The sequence below is a fragment of the Spea bombifrons genome, chromosome 11 (assembly GCF_027358695.1).
Source record: "Spea bombifrons isolate aSpeBom1 chromosome 11, aSpeBom1.2.pri, whole genome shotgun sequence".
Classification (NCBI taxonomy): Eukaryota; Metazoa; Chordata; class Amphibia; order Anura; family Pelobatidae; genus Spea; species Spea bombifrons.
The window spans coordinates 17,956,471-17,978,425 of NC_071097.1; the positions used below are offsets into that span (position 1 = coordinate 17,956,471).

General features: G+C 38.2%; 1 protein-coding gene across 2 annotated transcripts in view; it reads left to right on the forward strand.

Moving 5' to 3' along the window:
* The window catches only part of SORBS1 (sorbin and SH3 domain containing 1), a 127,447-nt gene that overhangs the window by 19,615 nt on the left and 85,877 nt on the right, over nucleotides 1-21,955 (forward strand). Inside the window, exon 1 of one of the 2 annotated variants that reach the window (XM_053451285.1) lies at nucleotides 13,883-14,053. The exons of the other annotated variant lie outside the window; for it this stretch is intronic. The gene's annotated coding sequence lies outside the window, so the exon portion shown is untranslated. Of the gene's footprint in view, nucleotides 1-13,882; nucleotides 14,054-21,955 lie in introns of those variants that run through there. 2 annotated transcript variants of the gene reach the window in all.

The following is a 21,955-nucleotide window of genomic DNA, read 5'->3' on the forward strand; positions in this document are numbered from 1 at the left end:
GGGCCGGCTTCTTCTTATTATTTATTAATTTCCCCATTACGTTGTATTACATTTCATTTATATGGATAGCACCAACATATCCTGTAGTGTTATTTCAGTAGGGTAGATTGAAAATAATTAAAACAATTTAAATAATTACCAGACATTAAGATACACTGTATTGGCTTGAATAAAGGCCGCACCCGATTTATAGGCCGCAAAAAAAAAATTATATTTTTAAAGAGAAAATACATATTAGTGGAATGGTAAAACAGTATTTTACCAAATACACAGGAATACATGTATTTTACCCCAGATATGCTTTATGCCCCCCTGAAATGCCACTCTGCTCGCCAGATATGCCACCCCCGATGTGCGCAGACAGTGTGATTGGGGCATCGCATAAATCAATACAGAAAGGGGGTGGGTGGCTGGGGGTAATACACATGAGTACATCACATAAATCAATACACAAGGGTGTTGGGGCATAAATGCACAAAGGGGGCTGGCTGAGGGGCACAAATGCACATGGGGCAATACACAAGGGTGTGGGAGGGAATACATTAAAACCAAAGGGGGGGCCTGGCTGGGGCATCAATACACAAGGAGGAAACGCACAAAAAACGAACCAGTATGGAAAGCATTTTTTATGCTTTGTGTAGATTGACCCGTACTGATGTAGGTGTCAGTGTGGACGAGCCCGTCCTGGTGTGTGTTTGGAGATTGGTGTGGCAGAGCCTGTCCTGGTGTGTGTGTTTGGGTGTCGGTGTGGCAGAGCCTGTCCTGGTGTGTGTGTGTTGGTATTGCGGAGCCTGTCCTGGTGTGTGTGTTAGGGTGTCGGTGTGGCAGAGCCTGTCCTGGTGTGTGTGTGTTGGTATTGCAGAGCCTGTCCTGGTGTGTGTGTTTGGGTGTCAGTGTGGCAGAGCCTGTCCTGGTGTGTGTGTTTGGGTGTCAGTGTGGCAGAGCCTGTCCTGGTGTGTATTTGGTCATCTGTTTCCTTGCAGAGCCCGTGGTGGAACGGACTGGTAGTAAATATATAAGTGGCAGGAGATGTGTTCCTGTATGGAATAAAGTTGGGGTGGGGTGAAAAAAAAGGGACAAACCCAAAATCCCCCCATAAGTTTGGGAGCACTATGATGACTGGAGCATTACTTTATGTCTGACTACCAATTAGTAGTAAGTAACAATATACTTTGTGGCAATGCATTCTGGACTTCCAAAACCCTTGCCATAAACATTGGTGGCTAATTGAGGCAATTATTCATTTTGGAATACATTTCTGGCATACATGTTAGTTTACTTTAGGTATAAACCCAAAACTGCAGTGTCATTTAGTACAGAAGGGAGGAATCACACTACCTTCTATTTAGAGATTGATATGTAAAAAATGTGCAAGTCATTTTCTATAAATTGGTGTCCTAATTAAAACATTGTAATATGAAGCTTTTCTTTTTTGGGAACCTTGCATGGAATGGTAACATGAAAAATTATTTTTGCCCCCTAACATTCAGTCCACCAGAAAATAGCCGGCCTCTGTTATCTGGTGAGTAACGATTCAGTTTTAAGCATATTTATGTAATTTAATGAGTGTGATGTCGTTACATAAACACGGCTTACTTTTAAATTATTTAAAACTCTTACAGCCAACTTTATCTGGAAGAACAAAAACTCCAAATTTCCCCCCTCAATTCTTGTTATATATATCTACAATGACAATAACTTATTCCTGATATTGTTTGTAGCATAAAATAAGCTTTGTTGAGGACCAACTGTCTAGAAGTATACATTCCCAGTGATTTTTTTTTTTTTTTTTTTTTTTTTTTTACTTACCCCAAATACTTTACTTTCCTAAGTCTCACTTTTATAGATTTCTGTAGACCAGGTCTTGTATCTGTCATATGAAAGACATTGTTCTTCTTACTCTTCTGAGCTTAACACTTATGCAAGTAAATACAGCATTCCTTATGCCGTTGTATGCTTAAATCTTTTCCAGAAATAAATATACAAAATTGACCTCATCGTAATTCTTAACTTAATTTTCATGTGACATAAAAGTGGGCTGTGATAGTTTGTTTCCAAAGAAGCTTAAAACATCTTCTCAACATCTCCTGTGTAGTTTTAATGTGATTTAAGCTTTCAGAAATAAGTAAAATTTGCTATGATGTATTTCCTTATCATACTTGTAAGCTCGTTTAAACTGGGCTCTCATTGCCTTTCATTACTGTAAGTCTAAATTGTTATGTTATGCACTACTTGTTACATCCTGTTTACCCATTGCACATCTCTCAGGAATATGTTGGCGCTACATAAGTCAATAAATAATAATATTAGGTAGTGCAGATAATGTTTTATGGAACAGCTTGATTAAGATGCTGGTCGATTCACTTTTCATTGATTGTCTTTTTGTGGAAATTCAAAACAAAGTGATTTATTGTAACAGTACGTGTTTCCAGACTACCTAGGTCTTCTCCTTGTGACTGGTGGAAACATTACATTATCGCTCTTAAGACCACACCTGGTGTGTGTGTGTGTGTGTGTGTGTGTGTGTGTGTGTGGATACACATATATAGGTGACATGTTAGGGCTTCTGTATACCTCCACTATTACCTTTAGCTTTTGACTCAGTCGGAGGATATGGACTTTATAAAATCAGGGAACAGAATTCCTACCTTACATTCACCACCTCTAAAATGTCCAGTAACGTTTTGACTCAAAACCAGTGTTTAATACATGATTGTGTCATAAACGCTTAAGAATGAAAACCAATAATGTACCTGCAAAGATGTGGGAGAGCCATACAGTCGGTCATTGATCAGTTGGTACAGGATCTGGCTCAGCACTGCTTGTCTAGTGTCTTACTGCAAATGGTCCATTCACTAAGTAGAGAGATGTCAGACTATTGTGTATGCTGTTTTTAATGATTTGCTAAAGTTTAATCATTGGAGCCAGAGTAAATGGGCAGCACTTATCGTGAAGAGTTGAACGTATTTGATTTATTCTGATGTTTTTGTTGAAGCAGCGTATATGCTCCAACTATGCAGAATTGTTTCACTTACATCACCATACAGGAACTTCACAGTATTTCCTTCTGGAAAGCTGTTTTTTTCATTGATATGCCATTGGCGGCTGCTCATAGCACTGTTATGGATCACCTCAGTACTGCTCTTTCTTCTTGTGGTTATTGTTACTGTTGTAAGTGTTGGTTTCTTAAATTTCCATGCAGACTTTTTTTTTCGAATTAATAAATCCACATTTCATGGGTGGTTTGGGCAGAAATACTAGAGTTTCCGACGATTAATGTATTGCTTCATATTGTACCTAATTTCTACTTCGGTTAAGATGGACGTGCCCATGTTTTGTGGGTTTTTTTTATTTGATGATTATAACAAGCACAACTTATAAGTAAACAGCGGTAATAGTCATCGTTTCACACATCCTGTTGTATACCATAACATACATCATAGCCAAATAAATATCATTTTAGGGGACACTACAACCATCATATGCACTTTAATGGATACAATAGCTAAATAGGCCAATTACATTTTCATGGTGTCACCCTTACAAATGCATAGATATATGCATTTTTCTTTTTCCTCATTCTCCAGCTATTTGTTGTGCAGGTTATCTTTACATTCCAGTTAGCTCCAGAGCTGGCTTGGGAGGCTTTCCAGGGGGTCTAAAACCCCATGTGCATGCTCTTATTACCATATTTATTCGATTATAAGATGAGGTTTTTTCAGAGCAAATGCTCTGAAAATACCCCTTATATTCAAGGTTGTCTTCTAATCAGACCTTGAATAGAGGTCTCACTACAAGACTAAGATCCTGATCCCTGCAGCACTGCAGGGGACCTGGATCCTCCTCTCTGGCAGCCGATGAACGTCTGTGCAATGCACGCAGACAATCTTCACTGCCGGCATTTCCTCTGGGGCTTCTATGACAGAGCACCGGCATGACATGACCTTCCTGTGCTCATTCATAGAAGCCCCGGAGGAAGTCCTGGGTAGCAGCAGAGGTTGTGTGCGCAGATGTCCACTGGCTGCCCCCACTAGACACCAAGGGGTCTGGAGCATGGGGGACAAGTCTAGGGATGCATCGGTAAGTCAAGGGGGGCAGAGTGGTAAATAGGGGGGTATAAGGCTTATCCGGGGGTAAGTGGCATATAGGGAGGCAGAGTGGCATATAGGGGGTATAAGGCATATCTGGGGGCAGAGTGGCAAGCTATGAGGCAGATGTGCATTACTGGGGGGCAGGTTGGCAAATAAAAGGTAATCTGTTTTTTTTATTAAATATGAAAAAATAGTTCACATGTGAATTAATATTTACTAATAAAACTTTTTTTCTTATAGGGTAGTCTTATATTCAGGCTTAAAGAACGTAATACTAAAGAGTAGATTGTTGGCGCTATATAAATAAAAGGTAATAATAATAAATTATACATCCTTTGTTTAGGAGGCTGCCGAGAGTGTCCCTTTAATTTTGAAAACATTGAAACGTAGAATTTGACATAAGATAAGAACCATTCTTGCCTAAACAATTTCCAGTCAATAAAAGCCAGAACGGTGTCTGTTTAGAGCGACTAATCAGATTACTGCCTACTACTTTGCGATGGGAGGGGGCAATCTCCAACTGCTGCACCTTGAAACTTTCCGTAACCACCTCTGAGTGTTGCCCACCACAAGCTTAACGTAACCTCAAAAAAGCGATGTGGCGGGACAAATGATGTCTGTAGCGACGCAGTTCCACTGCCCCCACTTCTCTAGCCCCTTCCTGCCCCCTCTGTTTTGACCTGCGGTCATAAAAACAGATTACGAAATTTAAATAAAGGGAATTTTGGGGGTTAATTTTCTACTTTTACTTAGAACTCTGAATTGTTGGTTGTACGCATCCATTAGATCTCAAACATGAAGTACACTTAGGTCATGTTTAGTAAACTCCAAACCTGCTATTTATCTAGGAATACATGTAATAATATTGTTGCTACTTTTTGCCAAAAATAACTCTACCATAACCTGTGTTTAACCTTAACTCGCTTGAATTTTTTATTTTTTCCAAGCATCCGTTAAGAATTATATTTAGATGGCTGAACTGTTTTACGCAAATGTTTTTTTGGTCCTTGTAAAAATAACATAATATATGAATATTTATCAGTCTCATGAAAGATCAAGTATATCCAATGAGGAAAGTGAATGATTATCGGCAGGGTCAGACTGGGAATTAAAACTAGCCCTGGAAATAATTGAATACTAGCCCCGTAGTATATGTGCCATTTTTGGTACACTGCATGTCAGGGTCTAGCCCCAATATTTTTGTCCAGAACAGGGACAAACCCTGCATTTTAAAGTATATTTCAAAAACATATGTCTGCATATGAAAACATAAGTTCATAATATCACTGTGGCCCATGACATCATGTCATTGGCTGGGACCAATTGAGAGAGCACCAGTATAGTTCATTTATGTGAAAAAAAACCACCTTAAATATAACGCATGTATTTAAAAAGAGAAATTACTTTGTTTGACATCATATCCGTTGTGGCGCTGACTGGTATACGCAGTGGAAGTAATGTTACATGTGTCCACTACCACAGCCGCCAAAATCAATGTTTGCTCTTGCAGCTTCGTTGGCAGCCGCAGCCACACCAATAATTAGATGACCAATCCAGGGGAAGCGGTAATACCGGGAAATCTCCCGGTACGCCAGTCTGATGAGTTCTTGAGTTGTCACCTGAACTTCAACTGCATCTCACCAATAGAAAGATATTGTGGAGTAATGCCTCATACATGATCTTCACCAAGTTAACTCCCTGTATGTGGGCCACCTTCTGCCAAGCAGAAGTAATTCTTACCTTCGACCATAGGTAAAAGCATACTCCCTTGTAACTGCAAACAACATGGCGGCTATTGGAAGTACATATCATCTATTTCTGCCATTGTTATTGCAGCACCTTGATAACAGTCAGTTAGTACAGGGGAAAAGAATAGTAATGTTCTTGAATTGGGGAAAAATAACAGTGTATATATAGTTATACATACCATTAGCTGGCTTTGTCTGCATCATAACCAGTGGAATTATATAGAAAATATCTCTCTAGCATAGAAATCTATGCTCTCCCTGGAGTTTATTGCAAGCGCTGCTTAATTGTTGACTTTACGAGAGGTCAGAATGTCGCCAAGCAAAGCCTGAATTCTAGGAAGTTTTGGTCCGGATAAGAAGGATCACTTCTTTCCTTTCTAGATCTTTGTTTTATTCAATAAACAAACCATTCTGAATTGTGTGGATGTTATAGTGAACTCTAGAAGGAATGAGCTTTATCGATCACCCATTCACCATGGTCCTTTTGCTTCTTGTTTTAAATTCTGTATAAAGTGAATTATTTGTGTGCGACATTAGATTCAGGGTTTTAAGGATTGAACCAGGCCCCCTTCTCTCTAAGCTCTAGATTGTAAGCTTGCGAACAGGTACCTCTTTACGTAATGTATTGGTTTGTCTTAGTCTGTCTTTTCTAGTCTCCATTTCCTACAATATATGTATTGTAAGAAGTGCTGCATTAATTGTTGTCTCTATTTAAATAAAACATTGGGCTTTCCCTTTAGGAACAAGAGTCAGCTTTTAGGCCCACTTGTCACATCCCAGCACCTTAGAGCCAGGCATATATCCATACCTGGGAACTTCTCGGCTCCGGCTACCCTTGCTGGGGACGCGGCCAGGACTGCACACTGACGTCAGCGGGCGGTCCCACCGATGGTGGGCGGTCCCGCTGACGTCTGGGGAGTTCCCGCTGACGGCAGTGGGAAACACCCCCATTTCAAGGAAAAAATTTGTACATATTTTATCATGAGTTGGCAACAGGCATGAGTTTAATCATATAAACTGTGTGGAAACCAAGGATTGTTGCAATGAAAGGCCATTCTAATTAATCCAGACGTCAACAACCGACGTAAATAGATCTGAGTAAGGCACACCAAGAACTGTGACTAACCACACTTAGGTGACAGTAGCACAAAAGTCAAGTACTTAAAAGATTCCCCACAGCTGTTACTTCTCAATTGTTCATAATGAAATATATAAAAGAAGTAAAAGTTCATTAGTTACCTGGAAACTGCTAATGATTTACATGAAAAGTGTAATCCAGCAAGCGTTGTTGACACACATACCACCTTTCATGCCTTGACTGTTATCTGTGATAATGGTGATCAGAAATTTCAAGTCTCATTGGTGGCCGTCCATGTTTTCATGGAGGCAACAGAGGATTATGTGTTGGGGTGCACCCTGGATGCTTCTGGTAATATGTTCTAGGAAATGTTCTGGGATCTACATAACCAGCACCGAACACTTTTGCAATGGACAAGTTGCTTGATTGGAATATTATGGAATTTAGAAGGGAATGGTGCTTTTTGTTTCCATGTTATGAATTCATCCACTCATTGATCTAGCTACAGAGCAAATGCTGCATTACATGAAACCTGATAAAGCCACATTTTGATTTGTTTTAGTTATGTTCTTGTTGATGCTTGTAATCTTTTCTGTACTTTGTGTGGTTGGGATATTTTTATTCTCCTTTGGAATAATTACTCCTGTGTTTTCTTTTACTGAAAAGACATAAAGGGTGCATCAGTCGGTAGATGTGCCAGATACAGCAGAGCATCCTGCGATTTAATTTTTATTCAATTTAAAGCAGCAACAGATGCCATACATTGTCCATCCTCCAGTTTATTTTCTCTCGTCTGACATTTTGATATAGTGCATGGACGACCAGTTATTATGTGTAATAACATTATCACTGACTATGGTAACAATGGTTACAATGTAATACAGATTACTTGTTTCCATTTTTAACTGCTTGTTATATTTAGAATGCACAATATGCATTAACATATTAACTATTATATTTACATGTCTTGAGTAGAATAAATAAATACTATATATTTATAATTGTATACATATACAGTGTGATATATATATATATATATATATATATATATATATATATATATATGATGTATATAAATATTAGGACACATTACCTGTCTAGGAGTGTGAAGTCATCAAGTGTTTAGGTTGTTGACTGATGTTCCAACCCAGGTGCTCCAACTGCATTTGTGATAATGAAAATGTCTGGGTTGACTTGAGACCGTATTGAAAATATCAGCGGTCTTATCCTAGGGACAAGAAGCCGCATTTTATTCAGTTGGGAATCTGTATTTGGATTTGTACGTGAATGAAACATTTTGACATGATGGAAACCAGTGGGGAAGCCACAACCAATGACTTCCCCTGGACTCCTCTATAAAGATATCCCATTAGCTGGTCATCCAAGCCCCTCTTATAACAGGTCGTCACTACGGTTGGTCCATAATAATCCATAGTGAATCCATAGTTGATCAGTTTAAATGCTGAATTCATATGCAAATCCTATGTTTAGTGAATACTTTTAGTACACATACCTCAGCGTAAAATATCTAAAACTAATAACTATGAAATAATAAGGCAATGTTTACAGCTGAGTAGATCTGTTACTTTTCCCAAATCCTGCATTTTTTTCCAATAAACCCATTTAATGTTTTTTTTTGGTATAAATTCACCTTGTGCATATACTAGGGGTGGTAATTTGGACTTTGTTTTTCAGGATCTGCATGAGTCTGTCTATTCTCTATTGTTAAATTATTTGTTAATTGGTTTGGGTAGCCTGCAGAAGGGTGGGGAGAAGAGAGAGAAATTGATCAGATAATGCCTGCCCTGCTACAAACTAACACTAAATATCTCCAAGCAATTCTACTCCCTGTCAAACAAAAAACACAAGCTATTCACAGTGTAAATAAATCAATTTAAAACTTTCTTTTACAAACACAGTTTTGTGTTAATCTGACGGCAAAGCCTAGTCTTTTAACGGTGTGATGTTTGCTTGTTTCATGTCTCTAATTGGTAGAATAGTGCCAATATAACTGATACAAGTTTGTTTTAGTACAGCCTGCAGAGTGTCTCGTGGATTGAGTACGAGAAATATTTATGTAACTTACATTCCAAATGAAATTGTGTGTCAGTGCTAATTGAACATATTACCAACTTTTCCAATTGCCTCCCTGTATTTTGATGCGGTTCAGTACCCAAACCAAAACTTTAAAACTGGCCAAAGTTTGTTGGAGTGCAGAATAAATAACACAAGTGACATGTTTGGAGGAAAAAGAAACATTTTATGTTTTAATTGTGTGATGGGGTCAATTAGTTCAAGAGGCTACAAGGGTTAAAGGAGAAGTCCCATGGAATAAAATGATGTTTTTCTTAAGCATAAAATATAATGCTTTTTTTCCTCCGGCACATCCCTGGTGCGGTGGCATTGGAAAAAACATGGTTTTAGCTATAGTTCCAATAAACTTCCTTTATCTGCCGATCTGGAAGATTCTGTTTTTTACATTTATGTGGCATTTTGGGTTGCTTTCCCCTGCTCAAACCCCGCAGTGAGTTCATTCTTTATGACAATACTAATGAAGTCTGCCCCTCCACGGACTTTCATTAGTCAGTGGGACCAGCTGGGTGATTTAGAATTAACCATTCTATTGTTTACCATAAAAAAGGCTCAGAGTGTTTCTCTCGGTAGATTAGACAAATATAACAGAGCCAGAATACGTATAAATGGCTATGTAGAGGCCTGAAGACAGCATATTATGCAAAACTAGAACTGTTTTAAAAATAAAAAACAATAGTTTTGGTCTTATACTAGCAATAAAGAAAATGATGTAAGTTCTCCTTAAAGCACGGTTTATTTTTCTAAAATGCATTGATAAGTTTTTTGCCCCTGGTGGATCCAGCTCTCCTCTTTAATACATTGCAATGACCTATGCTGCCTGATATTCCTTGCTCTGTTTGTGACGGCTAGAATTCAAAAGCAATAGAAGCAGCATTAACCATCATATCATCTAAGTCAAATGTGTTTATGAACCCTCGGACACTATGAATTAGCCATCTAAAAAGAAACATTGTTTCGATAGTATAATTGGGGACTGGAGGAAATCCCAAGGGTTGTGTGGCTACAATGTCTAAAAATAATGAAGCTTCCTCCTAACTTTCCGTGCTCTCATACATTGATTTACATACAGTATATCTTCTATCCTCTAAACACATGCATACATTTGTCCAGACATAAACATATTCGTACATATAATATGGTACGTGTGTGTGTTTAGGAAATACGTAGCTGCATGTACGACCGTGTCCAGCTTGATGGAAGTAAATTTTTTTTCTTTTTTGTCTTTTTTGAAAATTTTAACTCTGCATGCCTAGTCATGCAACTGCAACCCTGGATAAATGGTTTTTTTTGTTTTTTTTTTGTCTTTTTTTTTTTTTTCCCCCAATTTTCCAGGCCTGGTGATAAATATGAATTGGGTTGTTGTGTGATTTTAGCTTCTAGCTTCCAACTTTTCCCCCCACCCCTAATTAAAATAATTTTGGAAACAGATACTTGTATACAAGCCCCTTATATTCAGAAATAATGAAGGCCTGCCACTTTTTTAGGGTTTCATGAACCAACTGAACATTACAAACTATATGTTGCGTTCGTGTTTTTAAAATAGGTTTGGGAATTTCTGATAAATTTCAGTAGCGCATTTATACTTTAGTACTTGATTAGGGGAAAGATTGGTTTCTGATTTTTCTACATAAATCAAAGCAAGGAGGCGCATACCCAGAATATCACCATCTTACAAACATCCACTATAAGTAGGTTAATATGTATTATAAAACTAATTAAGACAAAGCATATTGATGAAATAGTGCTTGTTTTGCTGATGATCTTCATGTGGCAAACTTTTAAACTTAATATCTCCAAAACAGTTGATAGAACAACGATGTATTGTTGACAGTTCCTGTTGACATCAAGACTGGTTACCCCGTGTATGTCCGTAGGTTATCTAAATATGAAATAAATAAAATACTTTTTATATGTGCATTTTATTCTTATGGATATAAAGTCTAAACATTGTTGAAAATGTATTAAACGCACTCCTTGTTTAACTTCCTGGAGCCTCAAACACCTATTCATATTATCTTAACATTTATTAAATAAACATTATTTTAAAAAAAAACTGGTTTAAAATCCACAGGTCATATTGTTGTGATAATAGCTTTAATAGCCTTAAAGGGACACTTTAATGCACATGATAGCTGTGTGTTAAATTTGCATTGTGCCCCCCCCCTTGCATGTTGGGATTTTGCAGGAACCCCCATAGGCATTTTTTCCACTCGTAAAGTACTTTAATACGCATTCTTGTTTGGTAATGCTGTCGGGGACATCTTAAACCTTTATCTTGGGAACAATACACTAAAAATTGATCCAAACATTAGGATATTAATACATACACTCAAGATGTTTTCAAGTCAGTGCTAAGGATGCGTTTATGATAAGTTATTGCTGCTGTTCGTGACTGGAGTATTTAGAATTGAATCTCCCTGAGATGATTTATTAGAGGAAAAGGAAAAGGTGTATTTGTATGTCTGGTCTTCTCTTAGTATGTCACGTGTTATGAGCATGTCGCTCCATATTCTATCAGCAGAATCTGTTAGAAACAAACAAAAACATTTCCAGATGTCTGGCTCAGTGTGTTAGAATTTTCTAATGTTATTAATGTAACCTCTAAGATGAGAAGTACGGCAAGTTTCAAAGGGGGCTTTTTATTTATCCGAGTTTCTGTATAAGGTGTTCTTTCTTAGCCTTGCCGTCGACGAACTTCTCACTTCTGTGAGAGGATTGCTGTTATCCAGTAATTACTACAAACTGTATATTAAGGCATTTCATTCATTGGCAGGGTAGCCAAAATTGGTTTTTCTATGGGTAGGGTGAGAATAGAAAAAAAATGACTTGTCTACTGTTCATGTTGAAAGCAGTTCTGATGTCAAACAGAAAAAATCAAATCTAAAGCTGGAGCTCTCTTCTCAGACGTATGGAACTAATTTACTGATTTCCGTACCACGCACATCATGTCTGTAAATTGGACATGAGCCTTAATGCTATGTGAACAAAACCTTATGCAGATGCTGAAAAAGTCGGGGTTTTGTTTGCCTAAAGTTTCCGATTTGAAGGGCTTCCTTTTTGCCAAAACTCTACACACCTCTGGTAGCCTAACATTATATGAAAAGCTCATTAAGTCAGCAGAATTATATAATTTATCTTTTTTCCCCCTTCTCAGGTCAGGGTAGGTCAAGAATCAAAGCAAAGTCGAAAGGTCATTCAATTTGTGTCCTAGACAGGACTGATCCACAGACAGGAACGAGTCTTAGACATGTACATGTAGCTCTGGCTGCGTGTGAGCATATTGCTGTGTGTACAGATGCTAGCACACATTGAGGGCCATCTGCAAGTAACTAACTCTACATGTTCTACAAAATTATGGATCTGTGCTCTGCTGATCCTCAAGCTGTAATGTAGTTCGATGGATGTGGATAGATATATTAGGAGATATACATACATTTTTGACAGTTCCTAAAAACAGTTCCTAAAACATATTTCATGCAGATGAATGAAATGAACATGATACATTTCACCCTAAAATCATTGGGTAACATTAGGCGGTACAAATATATATATATATATATATATATATATATATATATATATATATAAAATGTGCGTGTAATTAAAAAAAAATAAATGCTAGAGAGGAGCAGAAAGTAGATTGAGTAGAACGTTCACACTGAATTCGTACACCATACTGGATTATTCCATGCTGTCACCCAGCTGGAGCTGCCATGTTATAAGGTCTTGAAGTGGCTGTGAAAGGATAGGAATTTTGGAGATAGGACACTGGAAAAGATCACACAAAGCCTGTGAGGAACACAGTTCATTCACTAATGGTAAGAAGAGATAACAAACACAAACAATGAAACCATAAATACCTCTGTGCCAAACAAAGAACTAATTCCTCTCAATAACCCACGAAGGACTTGGCAGGCCTGTCTTTGTGTTTTTAGCACCATGTGCATAAAGAAATGAAGGGTGTTTTATCATCTTATTGTCATTCCTGAACTCCTTTTCTTTAAGACGAACTCAATGAATTCATCACCTTAGCTGTGATCATCTCTCACATGTCCTTCCAGGCGTCTGTCACACAGTTCTGAAACTTTACAACTTTCTTGATAACATTCCAGTCTTAAAGGGGTAATATTGTATCTGTCACCATAAAGATAACTCAACCCACCCATTACTAACTTTATCCGTATAAATTACTCTGACAAAAGCACCATAGCCATTTATAGTTTTGCCCATTTTAAAAAACATACAATTTGACGGCAGTAAAGAACCATTTGGCCAATCTGGTCTACCCTTCCTGATGGAAAGACTCCAACATTAATCGGTCCTTGATCATGTTATTCATTCAGCATAGCCTCATGCCTGTCCCATGCATGTTTAAATTTCCTTACTAAATTACCACCCTCCCAGTAAAGTAAATCTTTCTTACATTACACTTTTATTTGTTTTCTCATCATTTAATGTGATCTGAAAAAACATACTGTATAATGACCATGCAAGAATAACACACAGGCTTAATGACTATTATGTATTATGGGCAAGCGATATTTAATGCCCTGTGCATTATTAGTATAAACAGGCAAGCGATGTACTCTTCTAGCATATACCTACCTGTTTTACCTCCTTTTCTAACAATGTCATAACCTTTGCACACACAGAGTAAAGTAATGAAAAGCTAACTATAGTACAAAGCACAATAGAAGTGTATCAACCATGGGAACAAAAAAGTCTTTTTCTTTTGTTATTTCATGGGTTATTTTTGGTCGGCTGGCAAAGTGACATAAAGTCGCACATTTCTTCTCTTGTATATGTTGCATAAGCACAGCCCGCTCCCATCCAGCTTTTTTTTTCTTCTGCCCTGTATTCTAATGAGTAGGCTGAGCTGAGAGATCTGGGAGGGATCCCTCAATGAAATCTCGACGTGGTTTCTGTGTCAGGCTATTAGTCTGTGTTCAAATGAACAAATGCCTGGCTGTTTCATAGTAAAGGACTACACAGAAGGATCTTGTTACGCTGGATTTCTGAAGTTCTACACGCAGGAAGCCAAAGTAAGTTGTTGGAATCCGTGTAGCGTTCTGGGATGCAGATATGTGCTTGCTCTTTATGATAATGGAGTTTTTTTAGTTCCGAACCAAACTTTTGTGCGAATGGGATCCTTAACCGTGTGGCAGTATGACATTATTTTGTGGATTTTATTTTTTTTTGCTGGGTTGCTTTTAAAAACCAGTCCATGAGTTTAATGTAGGTAAGCTGCACGTTTCCTGCTAATGTAGACTTTGTCCCTGCTTTGTTTAACTAACTTAGCTGCAGTAGAGTATGCTGCCTATCTAAGATGATATGCTTTTTTTAATGCACGTGACTAAACTGTTTATTTACTTATTGCTCATTTTTGTGTGCTTTAGAGATCAATGGTCCATTTTCCCGCAATCCATCTGTCTACAGTTGCTTTATTGGCATCTAATAGATGTGTAGCCATTGACCTGTCTGAAACTCTGTATCAGCCAAGGGATCATTATCCTACAAGACAAAAATATCTTATTTTTAATTGTCTTTATTTAGTACCAGTCCCTTTCCGGATGTCAGTTATGTTTATTTAGTTTACTGTTTTACTTTACAATGTTCTATTGTGTTGTGTCCTACGCTTTTTTCCTCCTGTTTGTTTTTTTTCTTTTTTTTTTTAACATCTGAACCATGCGACATTTGCTAAACTCAGCAAATAATAGAAATCCCCTATGTATCCTGGAAAACTGCCCAAACCCCATTAAACTACACTTCACAGCATGTTCTATTCTTTACTCTAACACAATACAGTTTGTTTTTGTTTTGAGTGTGTGTGTGTGTGTGCGTACATGTGTTTCTTTTTTTCGACAAAAATGTGAGACCTATAGTCAGATGGGAACTGTGACATTTTAATCGTTAACCGTATGACATGTATTAACGTTTGACATCATACACAAAAATACAAAGATTAAGGATGGATGTGCAACACTGGGAGTCTCCTTTTTGGCACTGAAAGTGTTAAGTGATGGGTGATTCTTATAGAACTGATATGTTTTGTGTGTTTGTACACTTCTGGGTATATGCATTTTAACTTTTTTTTTTTTTTTTTACAGAATCCAGGGTTTTTTGCTAGATTTTTCAGATTGGTGGCATTGATGCTTGCCATTTTTAATATTCCCAGTTTAGCAGCTTTTTTTCCCATAAAAAGCTTTGCAGTTCTCAGAGCCTTATTAGGCGCAGTGTGAGGAATTCACTGGTGTAATCCTAGAACATGTTTAAATGAGTGACGTGTTCATGATTCCATCTCTAGGCCATGCCTTGAGTTTTACATGGGCTCTTTTAGTGACTTTAGTGCAGGCTTTAAGCGACTTAACCCACTGAGTGCCGGGGAGGGGAGCAATGCCATATTGACCTGTCAGACACTTGAAGCTTCCTCTTGATAAAAACAAATAGTGTTTCAAAAGACTAAAAAAGAAACAAATGAAAGTAAATAACAAAAAAACCCACCAAGGAATATTGTACTTAGCACAAAATTGTAAGTACTAAGGAACACTATATTTATCAAAGAGAGGGCATTGAGTTTTAATAGCACAATCTGTGTTTGCTATATTTTATCACCAAAAAGACTCACTAACCTTAAAGAAGCTTTGGTACTAGCCTGGAAAGGATTTTTGTATCTACTTTGTCAAGTAGATACACTAATTTTCCCTTATGTGCCAGTTATTGAGGAGTCAGGAGAGGACTTGTGTGGGCTGAGGGGTCAACATGACTCGAGTCAATAGAAAATTGAGCCCATCAGCCACAGAGGTTAAGTGTACATGTCTAACCCTTCGTGAATCGGGCGACTGGAGCTAAAAGAACTACTTTATCCAGAGGTTATAGATCCAAGCTTGGTCATAAATCAAAACCTTCTTAACCTTAGTCATGCTTGTGTAAGAGGGCCAGAGAAGCAAATTAGAACGACCGGCTTATTGAATGATTAGTATTGGCGTTTATATAGCGCCAACAATTTACACAGCAGTTCTTACATGCATGCATTCAAATGATGTGACCGTCTAAGACAAGCCGACACATTAGGTAGAGATGGCCTTGCTTCCAAGCGTCCGGTTTAACTAGTCTGTATGCACTTTCCATCTGTTAGCGTGTAATTACATTTATAAAATCTGCCAGTCTACCATATGACAGACATGTGATGAGAAGTAGGACAAACATGCAAAGGATGGAACTTATGAAGCTCCATTACTGCAATCCAAATAAAAGCCGACCCGTCACACGTTAGTCCTTGACAAGAGCCATGTAACTCATTATTCCTCAATTATTCCATGCAGCAGATGTTAGGATATCATCCGGATGAGCCATACTTCCATGCAGTCATGCAACAGGAGTGATATGGTAAAGACAGAGCATGTTAATATGAGATGGACCATTAAAGCCCATCGTTACACCAGACCTTCTAATCCGATTTAGATAGATGAATGGTTTCCTTTCTTTATAGGGTGGAGATTCTTCCACAGCAATTTAGGGGGTTTGGTTCAATACCCAAAGATGATTTGGGTATATGTAAGTTCACACATCTGAGGTCTTCATAGTAACTTATAGGCACAACCGATTATCATTCAACTATAAGGCACTAAAATCCAGATTCATGTATTTCCTAAGAAGGAGATAAAACAGGGGGACAGAGAGGGTACGGCACCTAGTCCATCAGCATACCCCAGCAGCCTGAAAAAAACATGCCCAGGATCATAATATAAGGTGTCGTTATTTTTGCCTTTAGTTGGTAACCCATGATATAAAAATATCCAGAATGTGTGAAAACAAAAAATCAAAATATTACTATAGGAAACAATGGAATTACGTAAAAACATTACTACAGGAAAACAATGAATTATGTTATTGTCTTTTAAAAACATCTTTCAGTTGAGCTGGAATGCTGCTCATACATTTATTTTTTTTATTTTTTTTAACTCGTTTAGTAGATTTTTCTAAAGACAGCTTTCTTTTCTATTAATCTTTTAGTTAATGGCATGTTAACTTTTTTAGGAACGGTGTTGCTGACTCTGATTGACTGTTCTTCATGGATTAAACAATGGGCCAATAAATATTCCAACTTAACACAGAGTAACTACTGTTTATGTTGGGGGGGGGGAATCCATGTTTCGTGACGTCATCCTGTCTGCAAATGAACTATGGGTCACTGCCACCTGGGAATGATGGAGCCGGCAATATTACTGTTAATATCGCTTGACTCCCCCCTATTTGAGCCTGAGTTATTGTCAATGAAGAACATGTGGTTGCTTCACCACAAGGTTGGATAACCTGTGGGCTTCTGTTTGTGGATAGATTACAGCTGCTGTGCTGTAGAGTGGAATAAAGCAGCAGATGGGACCAAGACTAAACATTTTGTCCTTGTAAGGGTGATCCATGTGATCCAGTGGCAATGGTCCATAGAGTGACTGATTGCTCAAATTGTTTGCATGAGGCGTTGGCGAACTGTGCTGGTGTGCCAATCGATAGCTGTGGGGGAATAGTAAAATGTCCAGAATCCGCTAAGAGGTTATGATAGGCCTAATAATCAGATATCTTCTGAATGTGTGTTGTATTGAAGTCCGAAACTAAATGTTTGAGATGCTGTTTATTGCCCCCTCCTCTCCCGCTTGTTCAAACACAACGCTGTGGGCCATTTGACAGCCAGGAGCTAAAAGGCAGGGGTAGCAGAAACATCAGTATTTAGTTCAAGATCACAAGTCAGTATTTTGTTTTGGGAGACATTCTTTTTGTTGCAGAAACTATTCAAAGATGTTTTCAGAAAGAAAACTATAAGCAAAATAGTTTTTTTTTCTTGAAATGGAAATGGTGGTCTATCCATCAAAATTATTTTCTCTTGTAACATAATAACCTAAATTATTCTATAGAGCTTGTTCATCAGACCTCGAGAAACCAGATACGCTTGTTAATAAATGAGTCCCATTCAAAAACGCATGAAAATGTCTTGTGTCTCATAAGAGATTAAGATTGAAACATTGAATACATTCCTGTGTGTAGAACAATCAAACAATTATTAAGTTTCCTTGCATAGAGTTGCAACGCTTTTCATATATGTACATGTTCTGCTTTATTTTGAGGTTACATTTTATTTATTATATTAATATTTTTGCATCCCACCATATCCCAGCTTTTTGTTGCTTCCCTTTCGTTCTGATCCCAGCTTTTCGGCCTTATGACCGAATTATTTGCAGTCCTCATCATATACCTCCACCTCTTCTCCGATTGGCTGCAGCAGAATACACCTGGAATATTAAATCATAGCAGATAGGTAACTGCATTTTATGCAGATAAATGCCAAAAATGATAAAATCACTAAGGGTTTCACAACAGGCAGATCGAAATTGTTTACTCAAACTACTCAAAAACTCTCTTAATGGCAAATGTTTTCTTTTAAATGAGTATGCTTTAAGTATGTATTTTTTTGGTTTTCAGACTAAATGATGTTGTTATATATTACATTACTTACCAGGGTTCCTGAAACGTAAAGGACAGCATTTGTGAACAGAATGCATACACCAATGGCACATTACAATCTGTACCTCCCTGCAAACTATCATTTTTTATTGTTGTAGCCTTGTAACCCTTGCAGTGCTTGATAAACAAGAAATATCTTGCAGCAGAAACTTGCAAGATGTCTAGAAATGGAAAGGGGAACAAACAGCTGAAATGAACACATATACTGCATGGAAGGTCATTTTGCTTCTTCAAGTCACTCACTCACTCTCAATGTCTCGCTACCTTCTCGGCCAACCACTTCCGTGCCTCTGTGTGTCTCTTCTTGTTCTTCTGTTTTTCCTTCTTGGTCTGCTTCTTCCGCAATCTGCTCCAGGAACCTGGCCTTCCGGAGCATTCCCGCAAAAGGGTGGAGTTTCTGTGCACATCCTCTCCACTGATTGGAGGCTGCGCTGCGTGCTGTTGCTCCACACTTTTGCAGATGTATACCAAGAGGCCAGAATAGTGCAGATGGATCCACGGAGAAAGAGAAGCGTTTCTGCACCTCTTTCTCTGAGAATCTGTTTGCATTATCCTGGTCCCTTAGAGTATTTCTGCAGCTTGCCATAGCTGTGATGGCCACCACGAGGACAACCTCTCTGCTATTCCTCCAATCAGGAGGGATGGTGTGAGCAGAGGCTCTGCTCTTTTGTGGAAGAGCTTTGGGAGGCCAGGCCAGAAAGAAGAGAGAAGGACAAGAAGCGAAGCTGCAGAAAAGCAAATGGGGACACTGAAGCAGTTGGAGAAGAAATTCACATACCTCCATTTCAGCTCTACCTCAAGACACTTATGTTGCAAGGTAGCTGTTTTGGGTAAAGTCACACCTGTCATTCATCCCACTTAAGGGACCAGCCTTGCCCCTCATTGCCTCCTGCCACAGCCCCCCCAACACAGGTGTCCTGATGTGGAAACCTGACATATTGGGCGTTATGCATGCTCATGCTCTTATTGAATAATGTTTAAATCAGGTGTTAACTGGATTTGCCCCCCTGCAAAAAATTGAAAGGCATTAATATGGTTTTATTTAAGTGATCTTTTCCCTATAAACATTTTTTCCTACTGTTTGCGTTCTGATTGCCCTAATATCACTGGAACATGTATTGTTGTAATACATTCCTCTTGGATGGCCTTTCCTTAACACAGACTTGATGACCCAGGGCAGGAAATGGATTTGTTTAGTCCAGCAGTGCATTCACTGGAGGCAGTGATGTAATGTCCTTTTAAGTTGCTTTCCCACATGTTTCAAACATCCTGGAGACTCCTTTTAAGTTTTCATGAAAAGGGTGATACGGTTATCTCATTTAATGTTTGTGTTAGTTTAGAATATGCCACAGTGTGCTCTGACTTCCTTGTGTCACGGATGTATCAGGCCATTCGGCTTTCTGCTTCATACCGTTGGGGTGTGGAAGCAAAAGGGTTAAACGCTATCAGTGTTAAGTGCAACTGAAGATTAGAAGATCACTGGCTAGGGGAATCCATCCGGAGATAAAAAGTAAATAGCTGATTCTCGGCATGTTGCTTATAATCACTTTAAAGAAAGTTGGCCCTTGGAGATTGTCTTGTTTTTGTGTATTTTTGTTGATGATTTTGTGTCATCAAGTATTTTACGACTTTTGACCTGTAAATGTTTCTTTTTGTAAATTATATGTTTCATGGTTGACTCCTCCCAAACACATTGGAATTTGTTCCTTCTACTAAGCTCTTACCTGTGTATGAAAATGAATTTAACTTGGCACCAGAATCCAATATTTATACATAACCTCAATTGTTTATTAGTACCCTACATTGGAATAGACATTACATTAGCTTCATTTGAATTGCTCACAAGTACATATTTATCTTGCAGTTTTGGAGAACAATTGCGTGGTGTTATTCTGCTGTGTTAAGCTTTGTTTGGATCTTTTTTTATTCATTTTGTTAATTTTCCTAAACTAACAAATACTGATCAGAGAATATCTGTGCTGAATGTAAATGCATGTGTATGAGAAACTGATATTTAAATGTGCTAGTGCATCTGCATGCTAGAATTGCTTGAATTTAACAGTTTTCTAAATAAATGCCGCATTGAAGGCACAGTTTACTGTCCTTTACGGTCCCACTAATGAATGCATATTAAAGTGCTCTGTCAGTACTTCAATGTGCATTCTTGAAAGATGAAAAATAATAAAATAAAGCATCTACCTGAGATAGAAGCTGCAGCCCTGCAGCTGCCCTCCTCCTACATGGTCAGACAATTTGTGCCGTTTGTGAACAGACCCCAACCCTCAGCCTTCACCGAAGCGACCGCTGGCGCTGGCTGGGCGTAATTTGTAGGGTGGGCAAAGGGGCAAATCCGCATATGGGTAGAATCCCCCCCATGCATTTGGAAGAAGGCCAGCATGAAAATTTAAAGGGACCCCACAGCAATCCCATGCATTAGAGTGCATATGATGGCTGGAGTATTGTTTTAAAAGCAGCTGGGAGCATAGGTACCTTCAAGGGAAATACTAAAAGTTACATCTGAGAAACTTTCTTTGCGTACATATGACAGAGTACAATTAATATTTTGCACATTTTAATTATCTAGACTCTGATTTTTACTAAAAACAAAACAAAGGTTATTTTCCAGGGTGTCCTTTTAATGGAAACCACTGCTGTCCAGCTGGTTCCGGCCAAAAAGAAAATCCTTGACTCCAAAGCAGTTGGACTCTAGATCAACATTACCTTATCTACTTTTACTCGTGATAACTTTTCATGACTAGAAAACATCCAAACATGTTATAATATATTGGTTGAGTTGGACAAAACGACTTTACATATCAATCTGTTCCACAATTTAACCACCCTAACAGTAAAAGAATGTTGCACCTTTTCTCTTTTTTTGTCACTGGGACTCAAAAAAGTTGAGCTGGCAGGTGTGATCTGTGTCACAACCAGATAACATAATGAGATAATCTGATAATATCAGAGGCACAAACTCCTCATGTCCCCTGATTTCTATCTATCCATCTATCTATCTTGGCTAGTGCACCTCTATACTCTGCTGGACCAAATACTTTGCAGTGGTAGGAGCTTTAAAAATGTAGGGCAGCTCATCTGTACAAGCTCATTGCTTTAATCAGCTGTTTAAATACACTGGAGTTTTGTTAGAAACCTACAATTTAACAATTGAGAAGAACCATTCTAGTCTGCCTTTTTTTTCCTGATGCAAAGACTTGGACCGTTATCAGTTCTTGGCCTTTTATTAAATTTAGGATAACGTATGCCTATTCAATGCATGTTTCATTTGCTTTACTGTATTGGCCTCTTAAACTTCTGATGGTAGAGTAAATAAAAAAAACTTCCTTATATTACATCTAAGACTCTGACCCTTGAGTTTTAGATTATGACCACTAGTTCTAACATTCGCTTCTATACTTTGTTATATCCCT